This window comes from Ctenopharyngodon idella, chromosome 20 (assembly GCF_019924925.1).
Source record: "Ctenopharyngodon idella isolate HZGC_01 chromosome 20, HZGC01, whole genome shotgun sequence".
Taxonomy (NCBI): Eukaryota; Metazoa; Chordata; class Actinopteri; order Cypriniformes; family Xenocyprididae; genus Ctenopharyngodon; species Ctenopharyngodon idella.
This window is the reverse complement of record NC_067239.1, coordinates 28,306,145-28,324,178: the sequence shown is the minus strand read 5'-3', so window position 1 is coordinate 28,324,178 and position 18,034 is coordinate 28,306,145. Positions and strand designations below refer to the sequence as shown.

General features: G+C 36.9%; 1 protein-coding gene across 1 annotated transcript in view; it reads left to right on the top strand.

Annotated features, from left to right (window-relative positions):
* Positions 1-1,678: 1,678 nt before the first annotated feature.
* LOC127502513 (kelch-like protein 29) overlaps positions 1,679-18,034 on the top strand; it is a 269,801-nt gene continuing 253,445 nt past the window's right edge. Inside the window, 1 exon segment of the mRNA XM_051875482.1 lies at positions 1,679-1,917. The gene's annotated coding sequence lies outside the window, so the exon portion shown is untranslated.

Genomic DNA, 18,034 nt, shown 5'->3' with positions numbered 1-18,034 from the left:
TTTTGGGTGAACTATCCCTTTAAAAGTGTGAGCATTTAAAGCGGCAGATGACATATCAGCAGCCAGCGTGTGCTTAAAATAAACAGAACTATATCGTCTGCTGGTGTTAACGCTAATTATCGTCTCAGTTATCTTTGTAGTTATTGTTCTTGGTGTGAACGGGCCTCACATCAGACCTAACAAATCACAGAACCAAAGTCCTAAATGCATGTTGTTGGAAAAACAAGAAAATGAAGCTACACGCATGACCGGTGGCAATGACGCGTTACGTGCTGAGGCCTCCAAACTCAAGCAGCGGTGGTCGGAAAAACACGTTCAGGTCCAGTGGATCCCAACGAAGTGCGCTGTTGCGCTGTGGCCCTGGAGCTATTCCTGCTCAAACAGAGCTGCATACATATCCATAAATTGCAGGCGTGCTGTTAAGACAGTGGCTGTGCATACATGACAGGGAGCGAATCAGAGAACCGACGACCTTTGACACACTAGTTGTGATTTATTATTAATGAGAGAGAACCTTCAATTTTTAAACGTTCGCGATGTATTATATATGTAGGATCCAATTGCCACTTTAAAGAAAAATCAGCAGATATCAGTGCGGATTCATACCCCTGGGTTCGGTCAACAAACCTGGAGAATGTGGGGGGTTTAAACATACCCTCCAGCTACTAACGGTTTCATTGGTTTATTTGATGATGCATACACAACATCAACCAGCATTTTCCAAAGGGAACATGCTCACTGAAATTAACAGTGCAAATGTGCCCATTGGCAGAATGTTATTGATCACAGCTTGGGGGATTTGAACCTACAACCACCTCGAGTCACAGAATTTATATTAAAAACACATTTTGCATGGCTTACAACAGAATTTGACCACATTAAAATATCAAAAAAGAAAAGAAATTGTTGGTTATGGCAAAGCTGAGGTTTAGACATTTCTCATTTATTAAATTACATTTTTAAAATGTTTTTGTAAGTCTCTTCTGCTCACTAAGACTGCATTTATTTGGCACAGTAAAAACAGTAATATTGTGAATATTATTACTATTTAAAATAACTGGTTTCTTCTGTTTGAATATGTTTTAAATGTCATTTATTCTTGTAATGCAAAGCTGAATTGTCAGCATCATTACTCCAGTCTTCAGAGTCACATGATCCTTTAGAAATCATTCTAATATGCTGATTTGCTGCTCAAGAAACATTTCTTATTATTATCAATGTGAAAACATTTTTGTGATGAATAGAAGGTGAAATCGAAATCTTTTGTAACATTTAATATCACTTTTGGTCAATTTAATGCATTCATACTGAATAAAAGTATTAATTAAAAAAAACAAAATAAAATCTTAGTGTCCTCAAACCTATGAATTGTAGCGTATATCTAGTTATTCACAGGTTATTCATATTGTATATGACTTTTGTTTTCATTTTTGCTTTTTTATAAAACCCACGTGAAATATGAGGGGTTTTTTTTTGTAGTTTCCCCCTGCATATTGTATACAGTTTATTCATTTTAACGTAAGTAAAGTGTAATAGGCCTTGTGTCAGATGAGTTATTTTAGTTATTTTGCTGCATCTCCACGTTTCGCCAGTAGGTGCCGCCGGTTCTCGCCCAAACTCGCACACAGAGCTCATGGCGCTGTAAGTGGGAGGCGCTTATGTGGAGTAAAGTATCAGCTGGGAGAGACCGGAGCAGCATTCACTCGCGTCTCCGTCTCTGTGTGCGAACAGCATCTGTCAACTCCCCGGACCAACTCATTACAGCGCACAAAGAGGGAGAAAGACACCTGCTACAGATGCGAGAGAACACAACACACTTTATAGCGCTATGCGATGAATCAACCACCAGTGCTTGAGGAACAACGATCTGAGAAACAAGGACAGACGCCTGGCATCACTGGGCAACTCGATCTGGAGGTGAGGCTGGAGATAAAGATGATGATGATGATGATGATGTCGGGGATGGCAACTGTACATTATTATTGCATTGAGCACTATTATGTCACGTGCGCGTTCTGGTGGCAGATCGTCACATGCCACTTGCGCGCGTATGGTGAAGGTGTTTGTGTACGATGTCCTCTTCAACTGGATGTGGAAAAAACTTCCTGGTGGGATTTAATAGCAACCGCTGGATTGGGTCACTTGGACAACATGGAAGATGCTGTAGTCCTGGATACTGCAAATACTTGTGATTTGCCATTTGGCCCGAGACCCTGGAGATCTACCTGCATGGAGAGTTTAGTTTAGTTGTACCCTTAAGTGAACCAAAAAGTCCATGGTTGATTCTCCAAACCTATCTAGACTGCATTTTATTGTCAATATATCTAGATTAAAATGGTAAATGCCCTGTCTAGGTAGATAGCCCACTAGATTTGGAGACACAACCATTGACCACCTGGTTCAGGTGTTTGTTTACAGAAGGGGTTGTCAACCTTTTATATATTTTATGCTATAAATACATAAATGGCCAGTTATTTTTATTTCATGACTTAATGGATTACTTTAACAACTAAATCAGTGTTGATGTACATGTAGTTAATTGAAAAAAAAAAAAAAAAACCTTCTTTTCACTATATAGTTTGACAGTAGAGATTTATGTTTGCTTAATGATTTGTTTTACACTCTTAAAGATCAACCGAAGCAACCAAAGATTATATATTTATTTTAATTAAAACTAATATATATATAATACATATACATAAGTCGCATATTTGTAGCAATAGCCAACAATACATAGTATGGGTCAAAATTATCAATTTTTCTTTTATGCCAAAAATCATAAGGATATTAGGAAAAGATCATGTTCCATGAAGATATCTTGTAAATTTCCTACCGTAAATATATCAAAAATGTATTTTTGTAAGTGGATATGCATTGCTAAGGACTTAATTTAAACAAATTTAAAGGCGATTTTCTCAATATTTTGATTTTTTTGCACTCACAGATGTCCTATCCTAACAAACCATACATCAATGGAAAGCTTATTTAGCTTTCAGATGATGTATAAATCTCAATATAATATATAAACACACACACTTAAATACTTAAATATTAATAGAATAAAAAAAATGACAGAAATGATATGGACTGAAATGCAAAAATGATATGTTTTACGTATAAGCCAGAGGACCCCGTACAGAACCTTTTTACATTCCGGACCTTTGAAAACCCTTGGAAAAGAGTTCGTACTAAACTCTGCAGGACAGTAGATCTCCAGGAGACCCGAATTGAGTTTTTTTCCCATGCATGTCCTTATTGATTGGTACAATATCATACTGTTACAGCTGTTACAGTAGGAAGGTTTTGTTGAACCCGTAGGCTATTGTGGATACAATAACATTGTGTTCTGATAATTTTTTTTTTTTTGCATTAAGTAAACAAATGCAATCCGAATTGACCCCTACCAGGCAATATTATGGGACTATTACAGATAGTAGAATCGATTGCATGTTCAGTGTTATCTCGGAGGTCAGCTGTCTGTCAATATAAACATATTTCACACGTCACTACACACATAACACTCGACTGCGTCGTTTTCCCATGTGCCGTCGGGATAATCCGTGTCATGCCATGCATGTGTTCTCTTGCACACACAGAAGTGCAGATTCCGTCGCAACAGCCGTGGGTCTCGGTGGAATAGCAGTGCTGTCATGTTCGCAGACGCAGACATTGATAACATTGGCAAATGTATCAGGTAGCAGCTTAGAACATGCCCCGGATTAAAGGCTTACAGTTCGGACGCTCTGGAACGGGGCTGAGCAGTTGCACACACACACATCTCCTCAATGTTTTGACACTTCCAGTAGTACCAATGATTGGAGAAATATAGGTGAATGCTTTCAAGATTGGACTGGTTGGTCCACTTTTGCACTGTTCTGAGGGAGTGTTGTGGTGCTGGTCATATTAGTCCATCATCCTCCGGTCAAAAATCAATATGTTTTGAAACCAAGTACAAAAGGAAGAACAAAGAATAAGAGGTTTTTCATTTAATATGTTTTCAGAATTGTAGAACATTTGAGCAGGGATGGATTTCTGCAGCTTTTTAAAGACTGAGATGACAAAAAATGAGAATTTCTTTTTAGAAAGCAAGGCGGTTTTATTATTTTCAGGATGAGGATACCTTCTGGGTATGTTGTTATGAGTCTAGAGGAGCGGAATAGGAAGGCTGATGCAGGTGAGGTTACGGTTATAAAGCTCAATGGATTTAATTTCGGATTGAGTGCATGAATGCTTGATTTCTTGAGAGCCGAGGACCGTTCACCTGGTGCTTCGTTGCATAATTTCCCACATCTTTTAGCGTGCCTGTCTTCCGTGATGCATTATCTCTTCTGACCTTAGGCGAACCTGCTGGAAAATGTAGGCTAATGTTTATATAAAACAATCTGGGCAGCAGTTCTGTGTCATCCATGTTCGTAATATAAAAATAAGCATGCAGTGGTTGATATTGATGTGACATTTGCTGTTTATGCCAAACATTGTACAGACTTGAGAGCAGTGTTTGATTTTGTTCTTTGTATATCATCGGTCTATTTAAGGTTGTGAATTGTGCTCAAGTAATGAAAGCAGTTCCTAATTTAGAAGATCTAGTCTGTGTCAATTTCACGGCTGCAGTATTGTAGGCGACATCTGTCATGTATGTCATTCGTCACATTATTTTCATCTTGCGCTGCCAAGGCAAAATCTTTATTAATTAGTTGGGCTTGAGGTGTTGTTTGTGCTTTGATAAATTACCTGTCTGCATTGAATGTTTTGTCTCAAATTTGCTAATGGCTGCTAAACCAAATGACAGATGTGTTAGTCAAATAAATGACTAGATGCAAATGTTGTTGAGTTTGGTGGCCAGTTACGGTGCTGCAGAAGAAAGAAGTTGTTTTTGTAGGTTGCCTAATCAGCGAGTTTGGATCCGTGATATTAAATCTTATTAAGTCAACGACATGTGAGGTCATGTAAACACCTTAAATGGTTTTTCTGCTATGGGGGAAAGGTCAGAAATGTTTTTTTTTTTTTTTTAAATACTGTGCATAAAATGTCCCTACTATCTGACAGATTTCATTGAAATAGTGTGCTGAGAATCACACCTTTCTCTCTTACAGCTTTACACTCTATAAATGGGGAAAAAAAAAAATCAAGGGAGCAGCTTGTGCTTTTTTAAAGCCAATCAGAATGTTTCTTTAAAGTGCCCCTATTATGCTATTTCCTAATTTTGTTTTAAATGTCTCCTACAATAGGTTTACATGCATCCAATCTTTCATTTTCTCATAATATACATTGCACATCATTTCTCAAAGAGTCTGAAAATGGTTCATATGGAGATTAAATTTCTCTAAACCCCTCCTTTCCGCAAGCCTACTCTGCTCTGATTGGTCAGATGTCCCAGTCTGTTGTGATTGGTTTACCGCTTACAGCATGTGTCAGAAACGCTTCTTCAGCACTTGATACTCATGCTGCATCCCAACTCGCCTACTTATACTATGCCCTAAAAGTATGTTCTCTTTTTGTGAAGAAAAAGTACATACTTTTGAGTGTGTAGCAAAAGAGTAGACAAGCTTTGGGACATACTATCATGTCATACAATTGCGTCTTTAACGGTTGAAACATCCTGTCACCGTAAACTGGCCTGTTAATCATATTGTCACAGTTAAAATCCTCCACATTTCATTTCATTTAATTTCCTACTGTATCAGAGAGAAATGCAGTAGTACGTTGATCTGCAGTCTCGGGTCTTTCATGCGGAGAACTCTCCTCATATTAAAGGGTTCGTTCACCCAAAAATGAAAATAATGTCATTTATTACTCACCCTCATGGCGTTCCACACCCGTAAGACCTTCGTTAATCTTTGGAACACAAATTAAGATATTTTTGTTGAAATCCGATGGCTCAGTGAGGCCTCCATAGCCAGCAAGGACATTTCCTCTCTCAAGATCCATTAATGTACTAAAAACATATTTAAATCAGTTCATGTGAGTACAGTAGTTCAATATTAATATTATAAAGCGACGAGAATATTTTTGGTGCGCCAAAAAAAACAAAATAATGCCTTATATAGTGATGGCCGATTTCAAAACATTCAAAATACTGCTTCATGAAGCTTCGGAGTGTTATGAATCAGCGTATCGAATCATGATTTGGATCGCGTGTCAAACCACCAAACTGCTGAAATCACATGACTTTGGCGCTCCAAACCGCTGATTCGACACGCTGATTCATAATGCTCCAAAGCTTCATGAAGCAGTATTTTGAAATCGGCCATCACTATATAAATCGTTATTTTGTTTTTTTTGGCGCACCAAAAGTATTCTTGTCGCTTTATAATATTCATATTGAAGCACTGTACTCACATGAACTGATTTAAATATGTTTTTCGTACCTTTATGGATCTTGAAATTTTCAGTGGCATTGCTGGCTATGGAGGCCTCACTGAGCCATCGGATTTAATAAAAAATATGTTCTGAAGATGAACGAAGGTCTTACGGGTGTAGAACGACATGAGGGTGAGTAATAAATGACATTATTTTTATTTTTGGTTGAACTAACCCTTTAAGATACCAGCGTGTTTTTTTTTTTTTTTTCTCCTGAGCTTTCATGCACTTTTATATGTATTTATTTACAGTGCTGGGTAGGTCTCTGATTATATGTAATCTGGATTACTGGATACTCATAATCAGATTACAGTTACTTTTTATTGATCAAATGATTACATGTTGTTCACACAATGGCACAATGGTCTTTTTGTTTTATTTTTGTGTTGTAGTGTGTTTATTTTAAAATAATTTATTTTAATTTGACATTGTTATGATTACATTAATAGCTTTATAAACTTAATATGTAATGTTTAATCAACTTCATGATGTACATAACAAGAAATGGAATATATTTTCTTTCTCTGTATATTATTTTTATGTCAATATGGTACAAGATTATCCTATTCAAATCAATGTGATAAGTTGAGTTAGGTCAAAAGTAATCTAAAAGTAATCAAAAAGTAGTCCGATTATATTACCTAAAATGTGTAAATAATAGATTTTGTAACTAATTTCAATTTTCATCATGTAATTTGAAATCAGTAATGGAATTTGTAAGTAAATCTACCCAGCACTGTTTATTTATTCACATTATTTTTGGAGAGCGACACAAATGGCAAAATTTGAAACCATTTTAACACTTTTACACTTTTTATTTTCCACAATGTGTTGCTCTAGTGGTACAGTTTACATTCATTGTGGTAACATGCACAAGTTTGGTGTCAGTAAAATTTCTTTTGAAAGAAAATAATACTTTTATTCAGCAAGGATTCATTAAAATGATCAAAAGTGACAAAAAGATTGTTACAAAACACAATTTCCACAACTGTTTTCAATAAAGTGTCTTAGGCAGCAAATCAGCATAATAGAATGATTTCTGGATCATTTGACACTGAAGACTGGAGTAATGATGCTGAAAACACACACACACACACACACACACACACACACACACACACACACACACACACACACACACAGACATGTGAATGAGTTCTGCCACAGTAGAGAAAGTTTAGGCTTTCTTTTCTTGTACTAAATAATATTGCAACCTTTTTAGAGTTGCATTTAAAAATGGTTAAAAGGTCTGAGTTGACATGTGCCCCCTTAAGTGCTTGAAAAATTGAGCACAAAAAAATCAGAACCAATTGATTCAGTCAGTTACAACTAGAAAAGTCTAGCTTGATACCATTGATGCCATGTTTGAACCTTGGCACTGTGGATGAATGGAGAGCTGCAGGAGCGTGTAAATATGCAGCAGGACTCTTGGCACTCTGAGGCCATATATAGACTGAACCCATGAGGATGCGCTGGCAGCCCTAACCGGGCTAAAACCAACAGATGAGATGGAAACCAAGCTCTAACTGCTGACAAGACAAATGCAATACCTCAACTGGGCTGCACAGAGAGGTCAAATTAGTGAGAAACCACGTTAGACTGCCTCATAATTTGTGGACTTAAGCCAGTTGGGAATCCATGCCTGAGTGAATGTCAGAGTCTGCGATGAGAATTAGTATGCGGAATATTCAGTTCAGAGCCAAAGCAAATGGAGTAATATACTTGCTAATGTAGAGGGCAAAGGGCCTTGAGCGAACTGCACAGTTTCTGAGCTCTTAAGAGGCCGTACGAGCCATTAGAGCCTGTTGTCCGCTATCCATACCCTGCGCAAGCTGTCACCTTCAGCCCCCGCCGCTCTGAGCGCACCACGCTGTAGCTCTTCAGAGCTTTTCTCTCTCCATCTGTTTTGAAACTGGATTTTGCCTGAAAACTCAGCGTGGTCGTGTTGCATTGGTGATTGTAAAGTGCTTTTAACAGCGGCAGATCCCTGATGAACTCTGAAATCAAATTTTACATTCATAGACATTAGCGACTGCATGAAACAGCATTTGCATTTTAATTTAAAAGTGGCAATGCATTTAACATCTGAGATGTGACATTTTTGAAGGAAAGTCATATTTAATGGGAAATAATGTTGCGTGGGAATTCATCGTATCCTTTGGGATTTGATACAAGTTGTGTTTGCTTAGTAATGGTTGCTATTGCTCATAAGTGTTAGGGATTTTAACAAACTAACTCTTAAGTATAAAACCTGGCATGTAACTCTTCCCACTCTTGATCTACGGACATGAATAATGCCTCAAATCCTGTAGTTTGTTGAGAAGAGATGTGCTGTAACTTTTGTAGGCAATCTGAATTGCTATTTTTGCCAAGTGGATGATTAAATCCCATAGACTTACATCAGAGGGACCTGACCCATTAAATTTTGATGAAAGATTATGAAAACTGTTGCACTTTAATTTTGTCAAATATGTATTTTGCCTCTTCTGTTTTCTTGTTTCTTTTCTTTTAGAAAGTAATTTCTAAAAGAAATTAATTACTTATTTAATTACTTCTTTAATAGTAATTAATTTGTTTAATTTACTTAATCTGTTGTGATTTTTTTTTCATTAAGTAAATTCAATTAAAGTGAGTAAATAAGTTAGATCAAGCGTGGGAAGAGTTACATGCCAGGTTTATATTTTTATATATATAATATAATATATATATATATATATATATATATATATATATATATATATATATATATATATATATATATAATATATACACACACACACACACAATTTTGTTGGGGAATATATATATATACACACAAAATTGTGTGTGTGTGTGTATATTTTATATATATATATATATATATATATAATATTATATTTTTTATATTATACAGTATATATACATATATATGTGTGTGTATATAACATAAAAAATATAATATTTTTTATTATTCATTTTATTATTGCTCATATTAATAAAAATAATTTTAATTTTATTTTATTATCAGACTGATCAATAATTACTGTATTAATTCTTATATGCAAATATATATATATGTGTGTGTGTGTGTATGTGTATGTATATATATATAATTCAAATTTTTATTATTATATTTTTTATTATTCGTATTATATATTATTAAACTGATAAATAGTTACTCTAATAATTATATTATATGTGATTTTTTTTTTGTTAGTTAGTTGGGTAGTATATATTTTGTAATGCTAAAAAATAATTTTTTGACTGAAAGATTTTTCTTTAGATTAGGATGCACTATGAACCATAACCAAGACACTTATTAAGGATATAACTGAGGTCCATTTTTTTTCATATTAAGTTTTTGTCCTAAAAACGTGAGCTCATTCCCTAATTTGAGACCTATGACTTCATGGCAAAATCAGAACTGTGTTTGCTTAAAAATAGACTCACTAGGGTGAATTAAAGCAGTTGTACATTGGCTTAATGACCAGTGAATGTAGTGCTTATCAGAGCCTGTAATCTCCAGGCGTAACACGGAGCCCCTCCCAGCAGCACTGATACCCAGCAGGGTGTAGGTTAAGCGGGCCGCTCCGAAATCCCTCTCGCACCCGACAGCTTCGCGTTTCATCAGATCTTCAACACACTCCCTGTCCTCGCCGTATTATTAGACTTCAATATAATCAACATTACGTCCTCTATTTTCATTCCATCACGTACCTATTATCAAGTATAATTTCTTCTCTCTAAATGTTTCAGATGGAAACAAACTGTCAGACATCGCTGGGAAGTATGCGGTACTCTGGGACAGTGCGTGCTGGGGCATTATGTAATAATTTATTTGCTGGGTAAATAATTGAATCTGCCTTCAAGGATAGCGGCTCTATCTAGGGCATTAGAGAGAGTTCAGGTGTAAAACTGCGCAGATGATTTATGATTTTCCTAGATGCACTTGGCCTCTGTGGACCATTCTGCCTTAGCTGGAAAACTAGCCACTAAATACTGCCCCTCTGGGGTCATCATGGACATTAACATATGGTTTAATATGAACCAGTTTAGCTTCCACCGTTAACTAAAGCTCTCTAAACCTGCTGTCCCGTCGTGAATAAATGATGTAATTATAAAGCTGAGTGAACTGGACTTGCCTTAAAGGGACTTGCCATGTGGCTGTCAGTTTGTGACTATTTTTAGAATGAAAGTTGTATAAAAGCTGTATAAAATTGTAAAAAAGGCAAGTTTTTCATTATTCACCATAATTGACATAATTTTGTCTCTCTCTGTGGCTTGAAGAGACACATTCAGGAGTTCAAAAGGGTTAGTTCAACCAGATATGAAAATGTTGTCCTCATTTACTCACTCTGATGTTGTTCCAAAACTGTATATTTTCTTTCTTCTTTGGCACACACAATGATTTGTTTTGTAAAATGTCCAAGTGACTCTTTACTATGCAAATGTGGAAATTGATTCACACTGTTGCTCTTCAAAAAAAGCCATTCTTCTGATGTCAACATGATAGCTTTATGTGAGATTTAAGTCATTATTTACTGAAAATCTGCCATTTTAAACCTTAGATAGTGACTTTGAATATACTGCACAACTCTTGTGGACTATTTCATAAGTTTATGGACTTTTTGTGGATAATTTTATGGTGCTTTTTTGTCCATTTTGGAGTTTGAAAGCCCCAGTCTCCATTCAATCATACTGTATGAAAAAAGAGCAGCTTGGACATTCTGTGAAACATCTTACTTTGTGTTCTATGCAAAAAAAGAAAGTCGCATGGTGAGTAAAATATAGCAGAACTATCCCCTTAAATACATTGCAAATGTTGTTTCATGTTGTCCTACATAAAAACCAATCCATCAGTTTCTGCATGGTTTTTTGTATAATCATCAGGGTGCACCAAGGGAAATGATTACAGGAATGATGGTTTCTGACTCAATCGTACAGCTACAGACGTGTCATTAAAGACCCTTCATCGCTTTCATCAAAAGCAATCAGCGCACCTCAGAAGGGATGTAATCGTATTCATGTCTCTGATATCCATTTATCCAGTGATGGAATTATTTGCTTCAGGCAGTTTCTTTCTTCCGAAAGTTTAGTTGGAGTGCAGCGGTTTGTTTTAGGGGCAGAGACGAGTCAAGCGTTTACATCGTGCCATGTTCACACTGATGCTGGAGGTCGCTACGAGGTGTTCCTATTCCCTGTCACCTCTAATAATACGAACTTTTGTCTGGGTGTAACTGGACTTTTAGAAAACAAGGTTCAATGGGGTTCTATAAAGAACCCTAGTGTATTTGTCTCTATTTGAAAGAACTCTTTATATGCCAAAAAGTTTCTATATAAGGAGAAATACTTTCATTTTTAACTGTATCGTGAATAAAGGCAGGTGCACACTTTGCAATTTTGGCCACGATTTGGTCGTCTGAGACAAATTTTGAGAATCCTAAAAGATTTCTATAATCCTAGGCTAAAATCTGTAGTCTTTGATCGCTAGTTTGACATGTTCACCGACAGCCGATTAATGACCGCTACAATCAAATTTTACCTCCGACGAAATTCTGGCAGCGTCACAAGATTTGGCACACAGTCCTGCACTGTGACTTCTCCTACGACGAATGTCAAATTGACTTTGTTTTTCAAGACAAGCCACGTTCAAAATTAACGCTAGAGATGTCTTTGTTAGCCACCATTTCAGTCCCGCGTGTAATGCAGCTCACAGTCACCGAACATGTATGGGTTGATGATGTAATACTCTGGACAAGTTTTCATGCTCGCATCTGTCTTGACTGTCTTACAGTCTGACATAAATGACAGCTGAGATCCCACAGTGTGACATGAGGATCATGAAGCAACAATCGTAAAGGACTATTATAAATCGCACAGTGTGCACCTGGCTTTAGTCACGGCTGAAGGGCGTTGTTAGGCACGACGCGAAGTGGAGTGCCTGCAACCCCTTCAGCCGTGACTTATTCACGATACAGCACTAGTCTCGAGTACCTTATTGCTTTTATAAAACGGTTACCACACAATACAAATATTAAAGCCAAAAATATGTAACAATGCAACTTTCATGAAGTAAACTCTTACTAAAAGCCTTCCTTCCGCCAGAAAAAACAGTCCCTAACCGTGAACAGCAACAGAAGTTAAATTATTACGCCGTTAGATGGCGGCAAAGACTGTCTTTATGAGTGTGTCAGTCAGTAGCGAAGACTTTTACATTGAAAAGACTGAATTGTTGTGAACACGGAATAAGACGCAACTGACAAATGCTTTGACTAGCGCTGTCAGTCATGGGAAAACCCCTTAACTGTTAAAAGGACAAGATGTTGCAGCGGACATTTAACATGAGACATGATTCGGCTTTCGGTAAGTTGTACTGTATCTTTCAACATACCTTCTGATATTCATACATGTTTTTTGAGATATATAATTTGTATTAAAGTGGAAGATAAGACTCGCGTTCTCCGCTGCCTTTTGAACTGAGGCACTTTAGCGATCTGTCACGTCACATTTAAGAGCGTCAAAACGCCATTTATTGTTTGAATTTCGTGATAAAATGGGCAGAATATGAAAGATGAGACTTTGTTTCTTATCAAAAGTAACAAAGCACAAAGCTATTTGCGATTATTGGATGGGAGGCACGCTGACCTGGCAACCCTGGTTTGAACTACGGGTGATTCATAGGGTCAAATAGAGCTTGCTTTCATGTAGCTATTGTGCGTTATTGTCACGTTAACTTGCCCTACATTCAGCACGAGTGATTTTCTTTACAAAAAGGTGCAGAAAAACGTGTCAGACTGCAGCTCATACCGGATGAGTTGCAGTCTGACACGTTTTTCTGCACCCTTTTGATTGGCAGGATATAATCGGCCCTAATCATCAGCTGTTTTTGTACAATACCGATACATATTATTGGCTGATACATCGGTGCATCTCTAATTAAAACTAGCGCCTGACAGAACCCTTTAAGGTTCTGAACTTTTTCTCTTAAGAGTGCAGATGGCATCATGACTGCTGGGCTCTTGCTAACTAGCTCACAGTGCTGAACTGCTTCTTTAAATTGCAGATAGTACATTTGTTCCTGTTTACAACTAGTATTTATGACCCTTTTCACAATTGAATAATTTGATCATGGTACTTTGCTCTGATTTCCTTTTGTACCAAGCGGATTATGCAGCATGCTATTAACGTTGATGATAAATTTGGAAGCGTCACAGACAATTTGTGCCTCCCAAATGTAGTTCAGTAAAAATTAGTAGCGCAGTTGGAGAGAAGCACAATTGGAGAAAGTGAGATGATTCGGGTAGGGACCTCATTTTGGGGGTGGAACTGCCACTGTCATGCTGTATTTGAATAATATGGTTTAGGAAATTACATGTTGCAGCCTTCATTTAGAAGAAATGCAGCTGGTAGGGAGCACAATTATGAAGAAAAAATGAACAAATGTCCACTGTTATTAGTTGCTTTGAGATTGTGTGCAGTAGAAATTTTTACTTCCGCTGCGCTGTTGAAACCTCGGCTGAATTCGGGCAGCAGTAGCTGTTCTCTAACGTGTGTCATGTGAAAGTAGTATAATTTTCTCTCCTGTGTGATGCCAAGGTTCAAAGGAAAGAGAAATTCAGAACCAAGACACAGGGAAAGCCTTTATCAAAAGATTGTTGATAATTATACAAAGCAAAATGTAATCAGTGGCCACAAAAAGTGTTTGGGTTTATGCTACAAATTAAAGTATGAGAATCACTTTGCATTAGATATCAAACAAAATAATGACATTTATTAAAGGTCAGCACAAGCACACTTTTCAAGCATAATATTAAAAAAGGTTTTAAATTATAAAATGGTACTGTTTTCTATGATACCGTAATGGTACCAATTTATCATTTAAAACCTTTTTTTTTTTTTTTTAATTATTTGCTTGAAAAGTGTGTTTGTTTGAAATGAAGATTGAGAAGTGACACTTTGTCTTTGTTAGGGCTGCACGATATTGAAGGAAAATGCGATATCTTAATTCAATATGCAATATATGATGCCTGTAAAGTGTGTAAAATCAGTCCGTAAGTTTTGCCTCTTTGTCACCATCTTTGTTTGAAACCTGCAATTACAGTTATTTGCGGAATTATCATCTTTACGTGGGTTGTGCATCGGCACGGCTCCTCATCGCGGATGAATCTAATGTTTTGAGGAGAATGTGTGGTTGGTCATCGCACCGGTGGATACTGTACTTCGGAATCACAGATTGTAGACTTGGAAGTATTCCAAAATAAGAATTTTCACCGGAAAATGTCATCTGAACAAGTAACAAATCTGCCACTTTTGTTCTGACCAACTGAGAAAAAAGCATTACAATAAATCGCGCTACCAATGGTGATTAAATCTAACGATCGCTTAGCTCATATCACATCAAACCGTGCAAATTATTATTATTATTGTTATACTTTGTTCTCAAATTGTTAATGTTATGCTCGAATTTCCCATGGAAACCTACCAGTAGCACCTGAATTATAAAACATTATTACAAGCTTACTGTTGTGAATCGGGCTAAGGTAAGGAGATAGTTTTGAACACTGGCTGATTATGTACTTGCTCAAAAATTGATTTTGGATAATTTTTAACAAAAAAGTTATGGACTGCAGCTTCAATTTAAATTATATTTAAATATATTTAAAAATTGAAAATTATATAACAAATATATGTTTCAAATTCTTTCTGGGAAAAGAAAGCATCACTACAACCTCTGAAAGTGAACAGCAGTGTTTTAGCATGAAGTAATGTCAGAAATCTGACAATGTCATTTTAAATTTAATGCAAACAAGAAAAAATCATTCAGATAGCCATTGTGATATGCATATCGCGATATGTACATTTGCGATATTTCGATAAATCTTGCAGCCCTAGTGTTTGTGAAACATTACTGGAACATTTTATAGTTAGTTAGTCTGCACAAAAAAAATCACCAAAACACCAGCTGATTATATTAAATTATATTATATTATATTATATTATATTATGCAATTTATTCCTGTGATCAAAGCTGAATTTTCAGCATCATTACTCCTGTCTTCAGTGTCACATGATCCTTCAGAAATTATTCTAATATGATGATTTGCTGCTCAAGAAACATTTCTTCTTCTTCTTCTTCTTCTTATTATTATTATTGTTGCTGAGAACACATGTACTGCTTAATATTTTTGTGGAAATATATACATACTAAATGGGCAACAGTATGTATATACTTGAGGGTTTAATTTCAAACCCACTGCCATTAACAGGGAGTCGGTCCTTCCTAACAGCTTCCACTCCCTCTGGGAAAACTTTCCACTGGAACATGACTGCTGGGATTTGCTTGTATTCAGACACAAGAGCATCAGGCATTGATGTTGGGCGATGAGGTCTGGCTCACAGTCAGTGTTCCAATTCATCCCAAATGTGTTCAGTGGGGTTCAGGTCTGGGCTTTGTGTGGGTAAGTCAAGTTTACCCCCCCAACAGAGTCAATAAAATATTTCTGTATCGACCTCGCACTGTGCTCCGGGGACATAAATGGACCTTCTCCAAATGGTTACCACAGAATGTCATTGTATGTCATAGCATTAAGATTTGGCTTTACTGTAATTAATCGGCTTAACAAAACATGTTAATTAGAAGTGGGTGTCTGGATACTCTTGGCCATGAAGTGTATCTAGGGACAGTTGGGTAATAATTTGTAATTTTATTGAGTCCAGACAAATCTAGTGTTTTAAAAAGTCTCCTAATTTAGTTTTGCCTTTTAGGTGTTTATTGAATATTTCAAATAAATGACTTCCTATGCTAATCTTGAGCTGTGATAGTAGTGCATTTAATTGCACTTCATGGATCCATTGGCTTTCTACCATAGTCTTAAATCTTGGAAAGTGGAACATCATGATGGTCAGATGAGTTTGTGTGTTCACACTTGGCAGGTTTGGTTAGATTAAAATGAGCTCTGATGTGAATACTCTGTTAAGTGTTTCTACTGCAGGAACTTTCCTCAGGAACTAGGGACTTTGGGGTGGTACTCTGTGTGTTTCGACTGCAAGGACCAGGGTATAAATGAACCCCCCCCAACTCTGGTGCGGGTTGACTGAAATATGAACGCAACATGGACCAAAGACATCAAAATTAACCAAAAACAGGACGTGATGCGACCCTAAAAAGGACAGAATGCACGAACATACCTATTTTTTTTTTTCCGTCATAGGAGCTTCATTGTGGATCACAGTTCGGTACAGGCGTCAGAAACGCCGTCTCCTTGCAGCAGATCTTCGTTTCTTTGAAACAGAGGAATTCCCAGTGCTGTTTTGACTCCTTTACACATTTTGAAAGCTCTTCATGAGTTCTCAGCTGATAAAAATACCATCATATGTACACACATACAATGAGAGCGTTTAGACCAGCACACAGCATTGTTTTGGATGCTCGGTTCCTTCGCAAAATATACGTCATAATAGCCATTTTTTTGTTTTGTATCTTCAGGTTTGGTCTTAAAGGATTAGTTCACTTTAAAATGAAAAACCCCATGATTTACTCACCCTCAAGCCATCCTAGGTGTATATGACTATCTTCTTTCAGACGAATACAATCAGAGTTATAATAAAAGCACAACATATGCGACGTATAACATAGGACGTAGCGTAGTACGTCATGGCGTAGCGTAATACCAGTAAGTTATGCTTTAGACGCAAGTAGGACCCGTTTAGCCAGAAGCTAGTTATTTTACTTTATAATGTGTTAAATACGGATATTTTTCTTACTCAAATGCATCGCTTCGATTCAGAAGGCCTTTATTAACCCCCAAGAGCCATGTGGAGTATGTTTATGATGGATGGATGCACTTTCTTGAGCTTCAAACAGGTGGTTTACTGTTCACTGCCATTATAAAGCTTGGGAGCATCAGGGTATTTATTAATATAACTCCGATTGTATTCGTCTGAAAGAAGAAAGTCTATAGGATGGCTTGAGGGTGAGTAAATCATGGGGTAATTTTCATTTTAAAGTGAACTAATCCTTTAAGTGGAAGCTGTTAGGAAGGACCGACTCCCTGTTAATGACAATGAGAATGCTAAGCGAACCAGGACTAAATGTATTATTTTCTTTTTCCGGTCTGGACCAAAAGAACCAAGAGAACTGATCTACAAGTGTGAACACACCCTTAGATTCAGCGTATCATAATGCTTGTGGATTACCAGTCAATTTTAAATGAACCCCTGCAAGCCCTTTTTCCAAATGATGTTGAGGCGAAACAGGCTAACTCTTGTTATTAATGGTTTGCCTCTATCTCATGGCCTGTAATTGGTCTCTGGTGATTGCCAAGTCTTTTGGATTAAGAAATGTCATTAAAATTGATGTATTAGGCCTGCGAGCCGCTTTCTCCGTCAGATAGCTTTTTTTAATCAATTGATAATTACAAAGATGATTTATGGCTTGACTTCGTGTTGACAGGTGAACAATAATTGCGACATGGAGATTTCAAAGCAGCATCTGTTACGGCTTGGAAAAAGATTTTTCACCCTTAGGTGTCCTACTCAATTTCAGACAGGTTTCGGGGGTGGAGACTAATGGTTTAGGAGGTTTGTTGCTAACACAAGCATTGCAGGTACAGTCCAAGCAGACCAAGAGAGTCACTAAGTTACCAAGTTCATGATCCAGCTCGATCATGACTGTGTCCTGAGGAATACGCTTAAC